This window comes from Rhinatrema bivittatum, chromosome 2 (assembly GCF_901001135.1).
Source record: "Rhinatrema bivittatum chromosome 2, aRhiBiv1.1, whole genome shotgun sequence".
Lineage (NCBI taxonomy): Eukaryota > Metazoa > Chordata > Amphibia > Gymnophiona > Rhinatrematidae > Rhinatrema > Rhinatrema bivittatum.
The window spans coordinates 169,538,380-169,551,813 of NC_042616.1; the positions used below are offsets into that span (position 1 = coordinate 169,538,380).

General features: G+C 44.1%; 1 protein-coding gene across 1 annotated transcript in view; it reads left to right on the plus strand.

The window, feature by feature from the left end:
• Positions 1-13,434, plus strand: part of GATAD1 (GATA zinc finger domain containing 1) — a 47,604-nt gene that overhangs the window by 5,143 nt on the left and 29,027 nt on the right. The gene's annotated exons all lie outside the window — the stretch shown is intronic.

Consider the following 13,434-nt stretch of genomic DNA (forward strand, 5'->3'; position numbering starts at 1 on the left):
CTGGAAGGAGCAGCAAAAAGCTGGAAGGAGCAGCAAAGAATAAAGAAAGACACAGAAAATCACTCTGTAAACTGCCCCATGATAGCTATAAATACAGTTGTATCTCTGTGTATCATTTCCTGTCAGCATCAGAGAGGGGTCATAGGAAATAAATGTGGGCTTTAGTTGGGTGCATTAGAAAATGTTACGTGTATGTTTTATCTAGGGGAGAGACACTTATTCCCACTTCTGTTGAAATTGTATTTGTACATTTCAATATGAACGACTAAATTTGAGCTGGGATTACATACCAATTTATTTCTGTGCAACTTCTTTCCTAGATTCTAAGGCCTTGCTTTTTTTGGTCTCCTTCAGTATTTGATTTCCTTCAACTGCGAACAAATCTAAAAATCAAGGAATACTGCATTTTGAATTTTACAGATGGAAAATCAGTTTCAGATTTCAAATCACAAAATTATTTTTAAAAAACTGGCATCATCAGATTCAATTATTTACGTTGAAATGGACTAGGATTTATGTCCACTGTTGAATCTTTTAAGTAACCATTTCAGATTTCAGAAATGTTTATATTATATAGTTGAAGTCCTCTAGAAATTAGTTTTATAGCTTTTGATTTAAAAGTTTGTTCTTCCTGAAGAGGCTATTATCAGAGCTACTTTACCTCCAATAATATTTGAATTGAATCTCTCTTGTAATTTCTTTTTAATTAAAAGTTTGATGCAAAATTAAGTACCAGTTGAATGCATTCTTTCAATGGGAGTTTGATTAAAACTTTTTCTATTTTCTGTCTCATCTCTTGTGCTTCTTAACTTTTCCTTTTTGTATTTTCAAGAAGATAAAATAAAGAATATAGGCACAGGGTTGTTTTTTGTTGTGTACAGAGCAACTTGTGTGACTTTGAGGCAAACAAGTCTCTTGAGCCAAGGTATCCATTCACTGGAACATATATTCTAAGCTTAACTCCAGAAATGATCCTTTAATAGTGTAAATACATTTATAGCATGCTATATTCTACCTTCTCTCGTGTCAGCCAACATTCTGTATTTCTTTTCTCTTCATTGTTATCCTTTCATTTATTTATTTATTTATTTATTTAGCAGGTTTTTATACCGACCTTCATAGTAGATAACCATATCGGATCGGTTTACATTTTAACAAAGGGTAAAACTGAGGTAACAATTCTGGTAAATAATAGATAACAAAGGAAAAGGAATAAGTCAAAGTTACAATCAACAACGTATGGAAAACTTGGAGGCTTAAAGACAAGCTGGAAGGAAGATAGAGGCAGGTAGAATAAATATAACATGATACGAATAATTTAACGGGTTAGAGCATATGCTTTAACCAGGAAATGCCAGTGTCCATTGTTCAGGAGGAAGTGTGTCAAAGTCCTTGTAAGAAGTGAGGCTCAAACTAGTGATTATCCGGTGGATCTGGGAAGGCTTGGTGAAAGAGCCACGTCTTTAGTCTTTTTCTGAAGGTTAAGAGGCAGGGTTCCAATCTGAGATTTGCTGGGATATTGTTCCAGATAGCTGGGCCTGCAATTGAAAAAGCTCTGTCTTTGGTCGTAGAGCGGCGAGTGGCTTAGTAGGGGGAAATTTCAGAGTGCCTTTGTGGATATCTCTCGTTGGTCTGTTAGAGGAGTGGAGTTTGAAAGGGATATCCAGGTCGAGTTGGAGTTGCTGATAGATGGTTTTGTGTATTAGGGTAATAGATTTGTACAGGATTCTGAAATTTACTGGTAACCAATGTAGGTTTCTGAGGACGGGGGAGATGTGTTCACCGCGGCTGGTGTTGGTCAGCAGTCTCGCTGCCGCATTTTGTAACATCTGCAGTGGTTTGGTGGTAGATTTAGGGAGGCCTAGAAAGAGGGCACTGCAGTAATCTATTTTGGCGAACAGAAGAGCCTGGAGGACTGTCCTGAAGTCTTGGAAAAATAAGAGTGGTCTCAGTCGTTTCAAAACCTGTAGTCTGAAGAAACTGTCTTTGGTGGTTGTGTTGACCATTTTTTTAAGGTTTAGACGATTGTCTATTATTACCCCAAGGTCTCTAACGTGCGTACAGGTGATGTGAGCATTGTGCAGTGAAGGTGGAGGAAGATTGTTTTCATTTGAAGAGATGAAGAGAAGTTCCGTCTTTGAGGCATTGAGGACCAAGTTTAAGCTGTTGAGTAGATTAGTAATGGATAGAAGACAGTTATTCCAGTAGGTGAGAGCTTTTGAGATGGATTCTGTTATTGGGATTAGAATCTGTACATCATCTGCGTACAGATAGTGAATTAGGTTGAGGTCTGTCAGTAGTTGGCAGAGGGGGAGGAGATATATATTAAAGAGGGTTGGAGATAAGGAGGATCCTTGTGGTACGCCAAGGGAAGATTTTGTTAGAGGTGACTCCTTGTTATTGATTTTGACTTTAAAAGTCCTATTGCTGAGAAAGGACCTGAACCAGTTGTGGGCTGATCCGGAGATGCCGATATCCTCAAGGCGATCCAGGAGGATGGTGTGGTTGACTGTGTCAAATGCCGCCGAAATGTCTAACAGAACTAATAAGAAGGAATGTCCTTTGTCTAATCCCATTATAATATGGTCTGTAAGCGAAATGAGGAGGGTCTCCGTGTTGCGTGATTTCCGGAAGCCATATTGCGAGGGGTATAGGATCTTATGGTCCTCTAGATATTCTGAAAGCTGGGTGTTTACCAGTTTCTCTAAGTTTGGCAACGAATGGTAGATTGGAGATGGGTCTAAAGTTGGCTAGTACATTAGGGTCTAGATTGTGTTTCTTGAGGAGGGGCTTAAGAGAAGCAGTTTTTAGGCTGTCTGGGTAGCTTCCTTGAGTTAGAAGGCTGTTAATAATATTTGTTAGAGGTCCTGAGATTGTGTCTGGAATAAGCAGCAGGAGTCTTGATGGGATATTATCAGCCGGATGACTAGATGGTTTCTGTCTTTTTAGAATGGATTCAATCTCTTTGGTGGAGATTAATTCGAAGCTGTCCAACTTAGGTTTAGCGAACAAATTGAAATTCTCATCTGATTTGAGAGGTGTTGTATTAGGAGGAAGGAGGGCGAGAGTATTTAGGATCTTCAGTTGAAAAAATGAGGCGAGTTCATTAGCCTTGGATAGAGCTTGTTCATCTGGAATAGGTGGCGGGGTTGATTTAGTTATTTGTGTTACGTAAGCAAATAGGGCCTGGGCGTCATACTGGTAGTGGTGTATTTTGTTGGCGTAATATTCCTTTTTTTTTTTTGTAGTATGCAGGTCCTATAGCGATGTAAGAAACCCTTGTATGCTGAAAGGGTAGTTGAGTTGGGGGGTTTTCGCCATCTATTTTCTTTATGGCGTAAGTTCATCAGGAACGTAACTAGCAGATAGGATCCCCTCATGAATTTAAAGAGAGTATACTGTAACAGATTAAAGGCACAGAAGGGATGGTTGCCCAGGGCTCAAGCTTGGGGGAAGGGGGCATGCCATACAGGATAGTGGGGAATAGAGGGGCCCATGCATTCTTAATTTATTCCTAGAAGTGCACTATATGTAGTATATAAACATCAGTACACTATGAAACTGTCCAACTTCTGTCTCAATAGTGTATGGTCCTGATCTGTTTATAAATATGTAGCAGAGAATGTTGTATTGCATAAGGCTCAACTATTCCTGTTGCATACTGCAGGCCAGGGCTTCCATAATTTTAAGGCACCTTAGAGAGGATGATATGCTCATCTCCAAGTTTAGTCAAGCCCATGAATTTCTCAGCAGTTCCTAACAGGCCGATGAAAGATTGTTTTATATCTTTTTTTTTTTTCTTTTGCATCTTTGTGTACCTTTGTAGTGTTTGGTAATCAAGTATATGAATATGGAATTCAAACAGCAAATAAAAGCAAAATACTGCCACAAAAAACAAAACTTATGAAGGTTCAAATGGTGCTAAAGAATGTCATATGAGATAGCTAATTCTTTTGAGTTTCATCTCTCAGGCCTGATCCAGTCAAGAACATACAGCTCACAGCAGCAGTGCAAGACAGCTAGAATTTCCTTTAGCCCACACTATCTTAGAGCAAAACTGTATGGATTCAAGTGGGAGCTGCACACTGTGTTCCCTCAGACACAGAATGAGGGAATATAGGGGAGAGCACCTATTTTAAGAAATGTTACCTATATGGTCTTGCTTCGACCCCAGCCAGAAGAAAAAAGGCTGCTATCAGCAAGAAAAGTAGTTGGCATGAGTGTTTCTGCCTGGAGCTGATTCTACTTAGAACTGGGAAAAATAACAGGAATTAGGTTGGAATGGATGTGTCATTCTGTAGTGTATGTAAATTATATGCTAATGATAAACATAGTTCTCACAGGACAAGCAGGATGGTAGTCCTCACAAATGGGTGACATCGAGGATGGAGCCCTGTACGGAAAACTTTTCTGTCAAAGTTTCAACAAGCTTTGACTGACACTGGCACACTGGGTGCACTGAGCATGCCCAGCCTGCAATTATCCCTGTGAGCCACAGGTGTCTCCCTCAGTCTTCTTTTTTCCGCTCTGCAGTAAGCATAGCGGTTGGAGCTCTGTGAGGATTTTTTAACTAATTACCTCATGGAAACACTTAACTTTTCACTTCAAAAAACACTTTTCCCTGCACAGGTCTCCCTCCGCGTACGTTTTTACGACGCTCTGTGAGTACTAATTCTTATTTTTCGGTCGGTTCCTGTCACTATCTTAAGGCTGTCAACTGACTGAAGCCTTCCCTTCCCCCATTTTTCAGTTAACTTTAAACAGCTTGCGAGTGTCTCTGTGACACTCTGCTTGCTTATGCTAGTGGGGTAGGGATTTTTTCCTTAACTTTAGGACCTCTGTAGCTTCAAGTCCTTCGTTCCCTGGTACCCTCACGCAGTCGATACCTATCACTACACGGGTACCCTCCTAAACCGCCCTGGGCTTTTATATGTCATCAGCGCCCCTCCCCCCACGGTGCCCTGATGCCTTTATCCATGTTTTTTGCTTTTCAGTGCTACCAGGCTTTTTTCCTCCTACGCACTGTTTTTTTTCCCTTGGGCTTCCTCGGTGCCGTCCCTACCCGGATGCATGCCATTGACGCACACGCTGTTAGTCACTGCCATGCATACTCGGGTCGCCGCCACCGTTGCCCGAGACACTTTTTAACGATCCCAGGGTCACTTCATCGATGCCACCCCCTTTTTGGGGATGCCATCGATGCCCCAATCCCTCCCACCGATGTCCGGCCCCTTTTCCGTCGGTGGGCATCTGTGCCACATCGATTTCGTCGGTGGGCATCGATGCCGGATGGTCCCCATCGATGGACATCGGTGCCGGATGGCTTGTCCATCGATGGACATCGGTGCCGGATGGCTTGTCCATCGATGGCATCGGTGCCGGATGGCTTGTCCGTCGGTGGCATCGGTGCCAGGTCCTTTTGCATCGATGGACACCGATGCCCAGGTGTTTCATCCATGGGCATCTATGTTAGAATGCATCCATCGAGGGCAGTCGATGCCAGGCTGCTCCCATCGGTGAAATTCGATGCCCAGGTGGGTCCCATCAGTGGGTATCCATGCCGGCTCGATTCCGTGGATGGGCGTTGATGCCAATGCCAGCCTTATGGCTGGCATCGATGCCCATGCCGATTCCAGGACTGGCGTTGATGCCGGGATGGAATTCATCGACTGGGAGATCCATGCCATCGATTCCATACGTGTCCATATCGATGCCACCGACACACGTGTCTGGGGCACCGATGCCATGTACACTTGGAAATCTGAGTCTGTCCAAATCGATACCGTCAACGTCTGTGGCCCTATAGTTGATGCCCGTGGCCATGCCACAAACGGCATAAATGCCCGCCTCCATGCATCGATGCCCTCGACACCTCCGTTTTCCTTCGGTGTCCTTGACGCCCTATTGATTCGACTTCGACTCAGTCGATGCCGGTATCTTTTTCAATAACGGCAATGTTTTTCGATTATTCGATTCCACATCGTTTCAAAGATACCTATGCCAGTGCTGTCAGTGCTCGTCACTGTCATCATTCTCCTGGCCAGTCATCGACGATTTTTCATACCCATTTTGATGATATCCTCGAAGCCCCTTAGGTTGCCTTCAATATCGTCAATACCGACATAGCACCGCCACATAATACCCTCGCCTCCTCACATTGCTCCACGCTTTGGGTTCTTTTTTAAGCCCCGTATTAGCTTAAGACACTCCATTGTGTCAGGAGCAGAGCAGGCGTGCTGACAGTTCGTCATCGATCGCCTTCCAGGACGACGAGGGCTTCCATCTCGGCGCTGGGGAAAGACCGGGCCGAGCACCGTGGCACCCATCATCGCCGACATCGTGATCGTCCGCCGCTGACGCCATCCAGCACATCGGTGCCATCCTTCTCCAGGCTGGACAACGCTCGGGCAGAGCGACATCACCACTGCCATCAGCACTGTTCCTACAGTTTTGGCAGTCCTTGGTGATCCAGAACTTCCGGATCCAGGTCCGACGGCTTCTGCATTGGCGTCACGACACATCGAGCCGCTGTGGACGAGGGAAGGGAACATGAGTTCCGTTAGGGCTCCTCTGTTCCTGGCGTGCCCCCACCGTCAAGTGGTGTGGGACTATGGCCATCTGTTACACTTAGCAGTCTAAACGCCACTCACGCCTGGCCTGTCTCCTCTGTACCTGTGCCACCATACCGGGTTTCAGAGCGAGATGGACGTTTACGTCCCCGGCCTTACCCTCGAGGACTCCGGAGACCGTCGGAGTCAACAATCTTCACCGGCTCGTCTTGCGGCGATCCACGTCGGATGGTAAGTACCCGCTTCGGCGGCATTCCCATAGAGTTGTGTTCTCCCATTCGGACCGTGGTTCGAAAAGTTCTGGGTCATGTGCCTTTTAGAACTGTATTAGTGTCCATATCGCTATGTTAGCTATGTTAGCCACAATATCAGGAGAACCCCTCTATCTTCTTGGGATTGCAGCAGGGCTTCTTCTCTTGTCAGTAACAAGTCCCTGTGCCGACCAATGCTCTGACTCTTGGTTCCCTCCCAACCAAGGTCCAGCTGCATTGGCTGATCTGCTAAACATGAGATTCAGCAACCATTGCCCCATGTACAAGTCCACCTTGAGGCCTGGCCACAGGTCTCAGTGTCTCCTTGTACAGCATACAGAAATGCGGGTACCACTTACGCTCACACACCTGCAGGAGCCTACATGATATCCTCCATTGGGACACCTCCTGGTCTCCCATCTGGTCAGATATCAGAGCGGCCACCCCACCTTGTACCAAAGTCCCGGTACACTCCCCCAGGCGCTACGAAGTGCAGAGGGGAGAAGGGAGGGGGTTGGGGAGTTTTAATTGCACTATTCTTTCTTTTAACAGAAAATAGTTACTCTCCGCACATCCTGGACCTAAGAAAATCCAACTTTCTTTAGACGTCACAGGTACAATGGTATCTTTGGTTACCATCACTCCATACTGCAGTAAGTACATTATTTTAATGTTTCTATGTGCTTTATGGTGAGTCAACATTACAACCCCAAGCTCTGCCGCTGGCACCAGCTTCGGTAAGTGAACTGTCTCTTGCATCACTGTTGGTGAATGCTGTTTTCTCTGCGGAGTGTAACATCATTCACTTTCCTTGCATAGACTACTGCTAACCACTTTCAGTACATGCAAGGAGCTCTCACTTTTTTCAGGACTCACTATACATTTACTAACTGGGATTACTGTCACTGCCATAAATCCCTTCTGTAACACTTCTGGACACCACAGTCTTAAGACCCTCTTGTCCAGCATGCGCACAGACATTCTGATACATTGTTATATGTCCCTGCGCATATTTTCCATAACCTCAGCCTTTCAACTTTTCATGGTTGGGCTATGGGGTTTCTTCCCACTATGCATTTTTCTCATAATTCAAAACTGCTATGGGTTATATTCAGTGACATTCTATACTCAATGGACCTAAGTGGTTTCATTGCTTTCGTCCCTGATTCTTATCCCAGTTCGAACTAGGACCTAGTCTCCTTCGACTCATGCTCGCAATTCCTTAGGGTTATAAAGTTTCTCCTGAAAGCTTTCAACCCATTATGCATCTATTGCACTCCAGCATAGTTTCTCATAAACTTCCTGGACGTTGCACCCATGAGTTATGCCCTTATGCCTTCCAATACTGCTTTTGCAACAATTCTTTGTGCATACAGACAGACAGCATAGGGACAATGTGCTTTCCAACTCATAAGCACGCATTACCTCTTAGCTGCTCTGCTAGACAGCTGCGCAGCTCTACCCTTGGCCCTTGTTCACTTCATGCGACCTTGGGCCACATATCTAAGAGATTTAATGAACGCTCTATCAGACCTTCTCCACGTAGGTTCTATCCTCTCGAATGGTCTCAATTACATGTGTACAGGGCAAATCTTTTAACGCTGAGTTTAACTAAACTTTCCTCGGCGTCTGCATCATTCCATACGATGCACAGGTTCTGCTCCCTGCACATGTTTCCTATGCGTTCCCTTAGATGCCTTTTCTTCCATCAAAGGCCTCTTCAATATATCTCTTCTGCTGCCTCTCGTAGCCAGCATTCTTCTAATGTTGAACTGGGATGGGGTTCAGTATTTTTTTCCCCACTCCCTGACTGAGATCAGTATGCTTCCCATACTTCTCAATCCATCATATCAGTAACCTTTTATTCCCTCACCAGTCAGTCCCAAATCATAGACTTACTGATGTTCTTAGGTTCTGGTAGCGTCACATAACCTTCTAAACATAAATCTTGCCGTTTAATATGGCAGGCTTTACCTCCTGACGCTTAAAAAAAAAAAAAAAAAAAAAAGAGGTATTACCCCTTTTACTTTTCCACCATTTTTTCTTACTCCCTCGGATTCTGTTCTCCAGACATCCTCCACATAGATACACCTTTCTCTTAGGAGGTGTATCGTTTTGGGAGTTGGGTTCCCGTTTTCGGTAATCCTCTCTGAGTCGGCTTACCATGGATTATCCACTGATCAAGCCGCCTCTATTTCTCTAATCACGGAATGAACATATATATTCTCCTTATAAGTCTCATACATTCTACGTTTGAGCCTTTCCATTCCTCTCTTCCACAGTTTGGCAAGGGAACTTCTTTCCCTCTTAATGTCATTCCTGCCAGCAGGGTCCGTGAGTTATGCAGCTCTTTCCATACTCACCTGACTCCGTTCCTCTGCCACTGAGTAGTTCTACGCATTCAACTTTCTATCCTTTTCAGGTAGATGTTGTATCTCCTTTCCTCAGGAAATACTCTATTAATTTTCCTAACCTCTCTCTCTCGCCCTAGGGAGAGAGTGGGTTTTCCACATTCCTGGACAGTAATGCTGCGCTTACATTCTATCTACATTGCACTGCATTCCATGTGAATTCCACTTGACTCTTTCCTTCATGCAAGGGTCAAGCTGCTACTTCCAGTGGCCACACAGACCTAATCCTTCTGATTAAGTGGTCTATATTTCCTTTCCTACCAACAAGCAGACATTTCACTACAACACTGTGGGTATCCACATACTGTTGTGTCCGTCTTAGCCTTAACAGCTTCCCTTTGGTTACTGCTGCTTGTACTTTTTTATCAGGTTGCAGCCTGGAGTCCTCTCCATACCTTCGCAGCCTATTATTGCTTACATTTGACTAGCCGGCATGCTCCATGTTTGGCCAGTCCGCCTACTCTTACTTTTTTCAATTCACTACCCAACATCCTTCCACGAACCCATTATGGTGTTGCGGATGCCCTCCGTTCCCATTTCCACCTCAGTCGTTACGCCTTTGCGCATCTGCGGTGTATCTGGTGCATTCCCGGGCATCCTCAGCTCGGTACTCACCCATTTGTGAGGACTACCATCCTGCTTGTCCTGTGAGAAAGCAAATGTTGCTTACCTGATGTAACAGGTGTTCTCACGGGACAGCAGGATGTTAGTCCTCATGAAACCCGCCCGCCACCCCGCGGAGTTGGGTCTGTATACTTTTATTTTAGTTTCGCTTGCGCTTTTTAGCTATAAGACGAGACTGAGAGAGACACCTGTGGCTCACAGGGATAATTGCAGGCTGGGCATGCTCAGTGCACCCAGTGTGCCAGTGTCAGTCAAAGCTTGTTGAAACTTTGACAGAAAAGTTTTCCGTACAGGGCTCCATCCTCGATGTCACCCATTTGTGAGGACTAACATCCTGCTGTCCCGTGAGAACACCTGTTACATCAGGTAAGCAACATTTGCTATCTGCTATAGAGGTAGAAAGCATGCTCAGAGACTTGTGAAAAATATGACTGACCCTCAGCATGACAGCACTATGGTTCTCCAGAACTAGTTACATGCATTTTAAGCTGCTCACAAAGCCATGTTGTGGACAGTAAATACTACAACCAGGGATTAGACATCATATGGGGAAGTAAAGAGAAGGATCTTGATGTCTGCATCTCCCAAATGCTGCATTGCACAACAGATAGATGGGATTCAAGATGCACATGCAGGGAGCTGTAGTTTGTGGTACTCATACCAAGGACTGTCACTGCATTGGCTGGGTTATAGTGGGAGGAAAGTGGAACCTGAGCACAGTAAGAAAAAAGAAAATCAAAAACCTTAAAGGCTGCCCCTCCCTCATCCAATGTTTTTATTTATCTATTTCCGAGTTCTTTAAAGCTATAATGAACAATTGCATACACAAACGTTTAGGTAAAGGTCTGTAAGGATAAATGCAGATCACTCTGTCCCATACAGAAGTGAAGGAACTTAAATGATTTATTTTCTGTTCCTTTTCAAGCCATGCAAGAAATTCTCAAATGGTGTGAAGAGCTGCACTGTTTGCTAATATTTATCTTACATGCAAATGTAAAATGGCTTTATAAAATACCATGGCTGGTCAGCCAGTCATATTAGTAGATCAACTCATATGTGCTCCCCCACCATTTGTTGCTGAGGGCACTGGGGAAACTTGACCCATGGAGAAATGTCCTGTCTCGTGGTTTTCTTCACAGATTTGCAAGCAGCAAGGGCAGTATGAGCTAACTAACACAGCATACTAGTTTGTAAAACACACTGGGGCCAGTGCAGAAAACAGGCGCTTAGTGTTGAGCCCTCGCTTTCCCAGCACCTCTCCTAGGCCCGAGATTGAATAAATGAGGGGTCACGCGCCAAGGAGGTGCCAGGGACAAATGTGCGCCTCCTTGGCAGTGGGTGCTCAGGAGAGGTGGCTGTCAGCAGGTAAGGAAAATGGATACTCAATTTTAGGACTGTTCCCTTTCCTAACCTGTGCACAGCCACAGGTTAGGAAAATGGACGCTTGTTAATTGAGCATCCCTTTTCCTAACCTGACTGCAGGCACACTTTTTTTTTTTTAACCTTTTGGTTCCTCCGACTTGATATCGCCGTGATATTAAATAAGAGGATGTACAGAAAAGCAGTATTTTCTGTTTTTCTGTAAACATTTTTGGGCTGCATAGAAATTAACGCCTGCCCTTTTTTTTTTATTATCTGGGGAGAATAGCTAATAGCCTTATCACCATGCATTGAATGTGATGAGTGCTATTAGTTTTGTGGGGGTTAGACGTGTGTTTGGAAACGCTCATCCCCTTATAGCATAAGGGGTTGTGGATCCACATCCAACCACAGGTTAAACAGTGCACTCTGCCCCATTGTTACGACTGTTTGGGTCATGGCACACTGTGAAAGTGGTGCACTGGAATCTTGGGACAGTGCCACTACCAATGAGCAAATGCCTTGGAGGAGGTACCCTTCCAGCCTGCAAAAATTCCCAGAACCTCCTGGGAGCGGGGGCGAGAACAAGAGGTGAGTTTCTTAGAAAGGTGAAAAGGAAATGCAAATCAAAGATGTACTGGATAAAGTAAGTAAGCACAGTAAAAACTGTTAAATGAAAGTTTTTTGTAAAGTGATTATATGGAGGTGTATCTAACATCAGTACCTTCCCAGATGTTACTCCATGCTGATTTATTTATTTATTTAGGATTTTTATATACCGACCTTCTCAATACAAGTATCAAATCAGGTCGGTTTCCATAGAACAAAACTGTCGCGGTTAAGGCGTTACAATAAACAGAGTTTCTGAACATAAGAACATAAATAAATATTACATAGACAACAATAACTCGTCAAAATAATGTGAATAAATATAGGGAATGGCTCTCCTATCCTTCACAATAATTTTTGTAACTTACAGTATTACCATTATGCAAATATGGGTGTGGACCTTGCAGCATCTTCCACCAGAGTTAAATTTTGCTTAAATCCACATAAGCAATTCTCCATATTTAAAAGAATGCTATAGATAGGTGCATACAATATGGCAATCTAAAATGTGGAAAAAAAAATTCTTTTGTTCTTAATCTGTTCCCTTACTCTGTTTCAATACAACTACAACAGCATTTGGGAATTTTAGAGGAGCAGAAGAGTGCCATCTGTCAGAATAATTAAAATAAAATTTTAAAAAGTACACATGTATGAATTCAGACTTTCAAAAGTCACATCATCCGGTTTCTATAGTCTTACTTTTTTTTTCCATTCTACTGTGCTTGAATTCAGCCTTTTATCTTGTCTAACATTGTAACTGTAAATGAAGACATAAAGACCAATTGGGCTGTCTAGTCTGCTTGGTTGAGATTCTGGTTCTGTACTACCTTGGGTAGACAAACACAAATTTCTATGCCCAAAGCAGCTCCCACCCAACTCTGCCCTTGCCCCTATGACTGATCCTCACAGTCTATCCCCCAACCATGTTCAAACTCACCAATGGCATCTACCTCTACCCACCCTGGCAGACCATGCCAGGCCATGTTTTCCTTTTGATTCCCACAAGACCAATAGCCAGGCCTCCTCCATGTTCCATCATCACACTTTCAAATAATCCACACAGCAACCAAAACCTGTGATTATCTTTAAAAATCTGGTCTCCCCATACTAATTGATGTTTAGGCTTCCTTTAAGGTTGTTCAGTTCAGGTTACCCCAGCCTTGATAGAAGCCCGATAGTCATACCACCACTCTGCCCACTGGCTTGTATTTTTCCCCATAAGACTGAGTAAACAGTCAAGCTCCCTGCATTTCTTTTACCCATCTCTCCCCAGCTGCTATTATCACATATTTGTCTGTCCTAAGCATGTTTAAATTGTCACAATTTTGCTTGTCAAATCTGGTAGGCTGTTTCAGGCATTACTACCATCTCAGTAAAGAAGTCATAGTTGGTGATTCGATTATTAGGAATGTAGACAGCTGGGTGGCTGGTGGGCGTGAGGATCGCCTGGTAACATGCCTACCTGGTACGAAGGTGGCAGACCTCACGCGTCACCTAGATAAGATTTTAGACAGTGCTGGGGAGGAGCCGGCTGTCATGATACATGTGGGCACCAACGACATAGGAAAATGTGGGAGGGAGGTTCTGGAAGCCAAATTTAGGCTCTTGGGT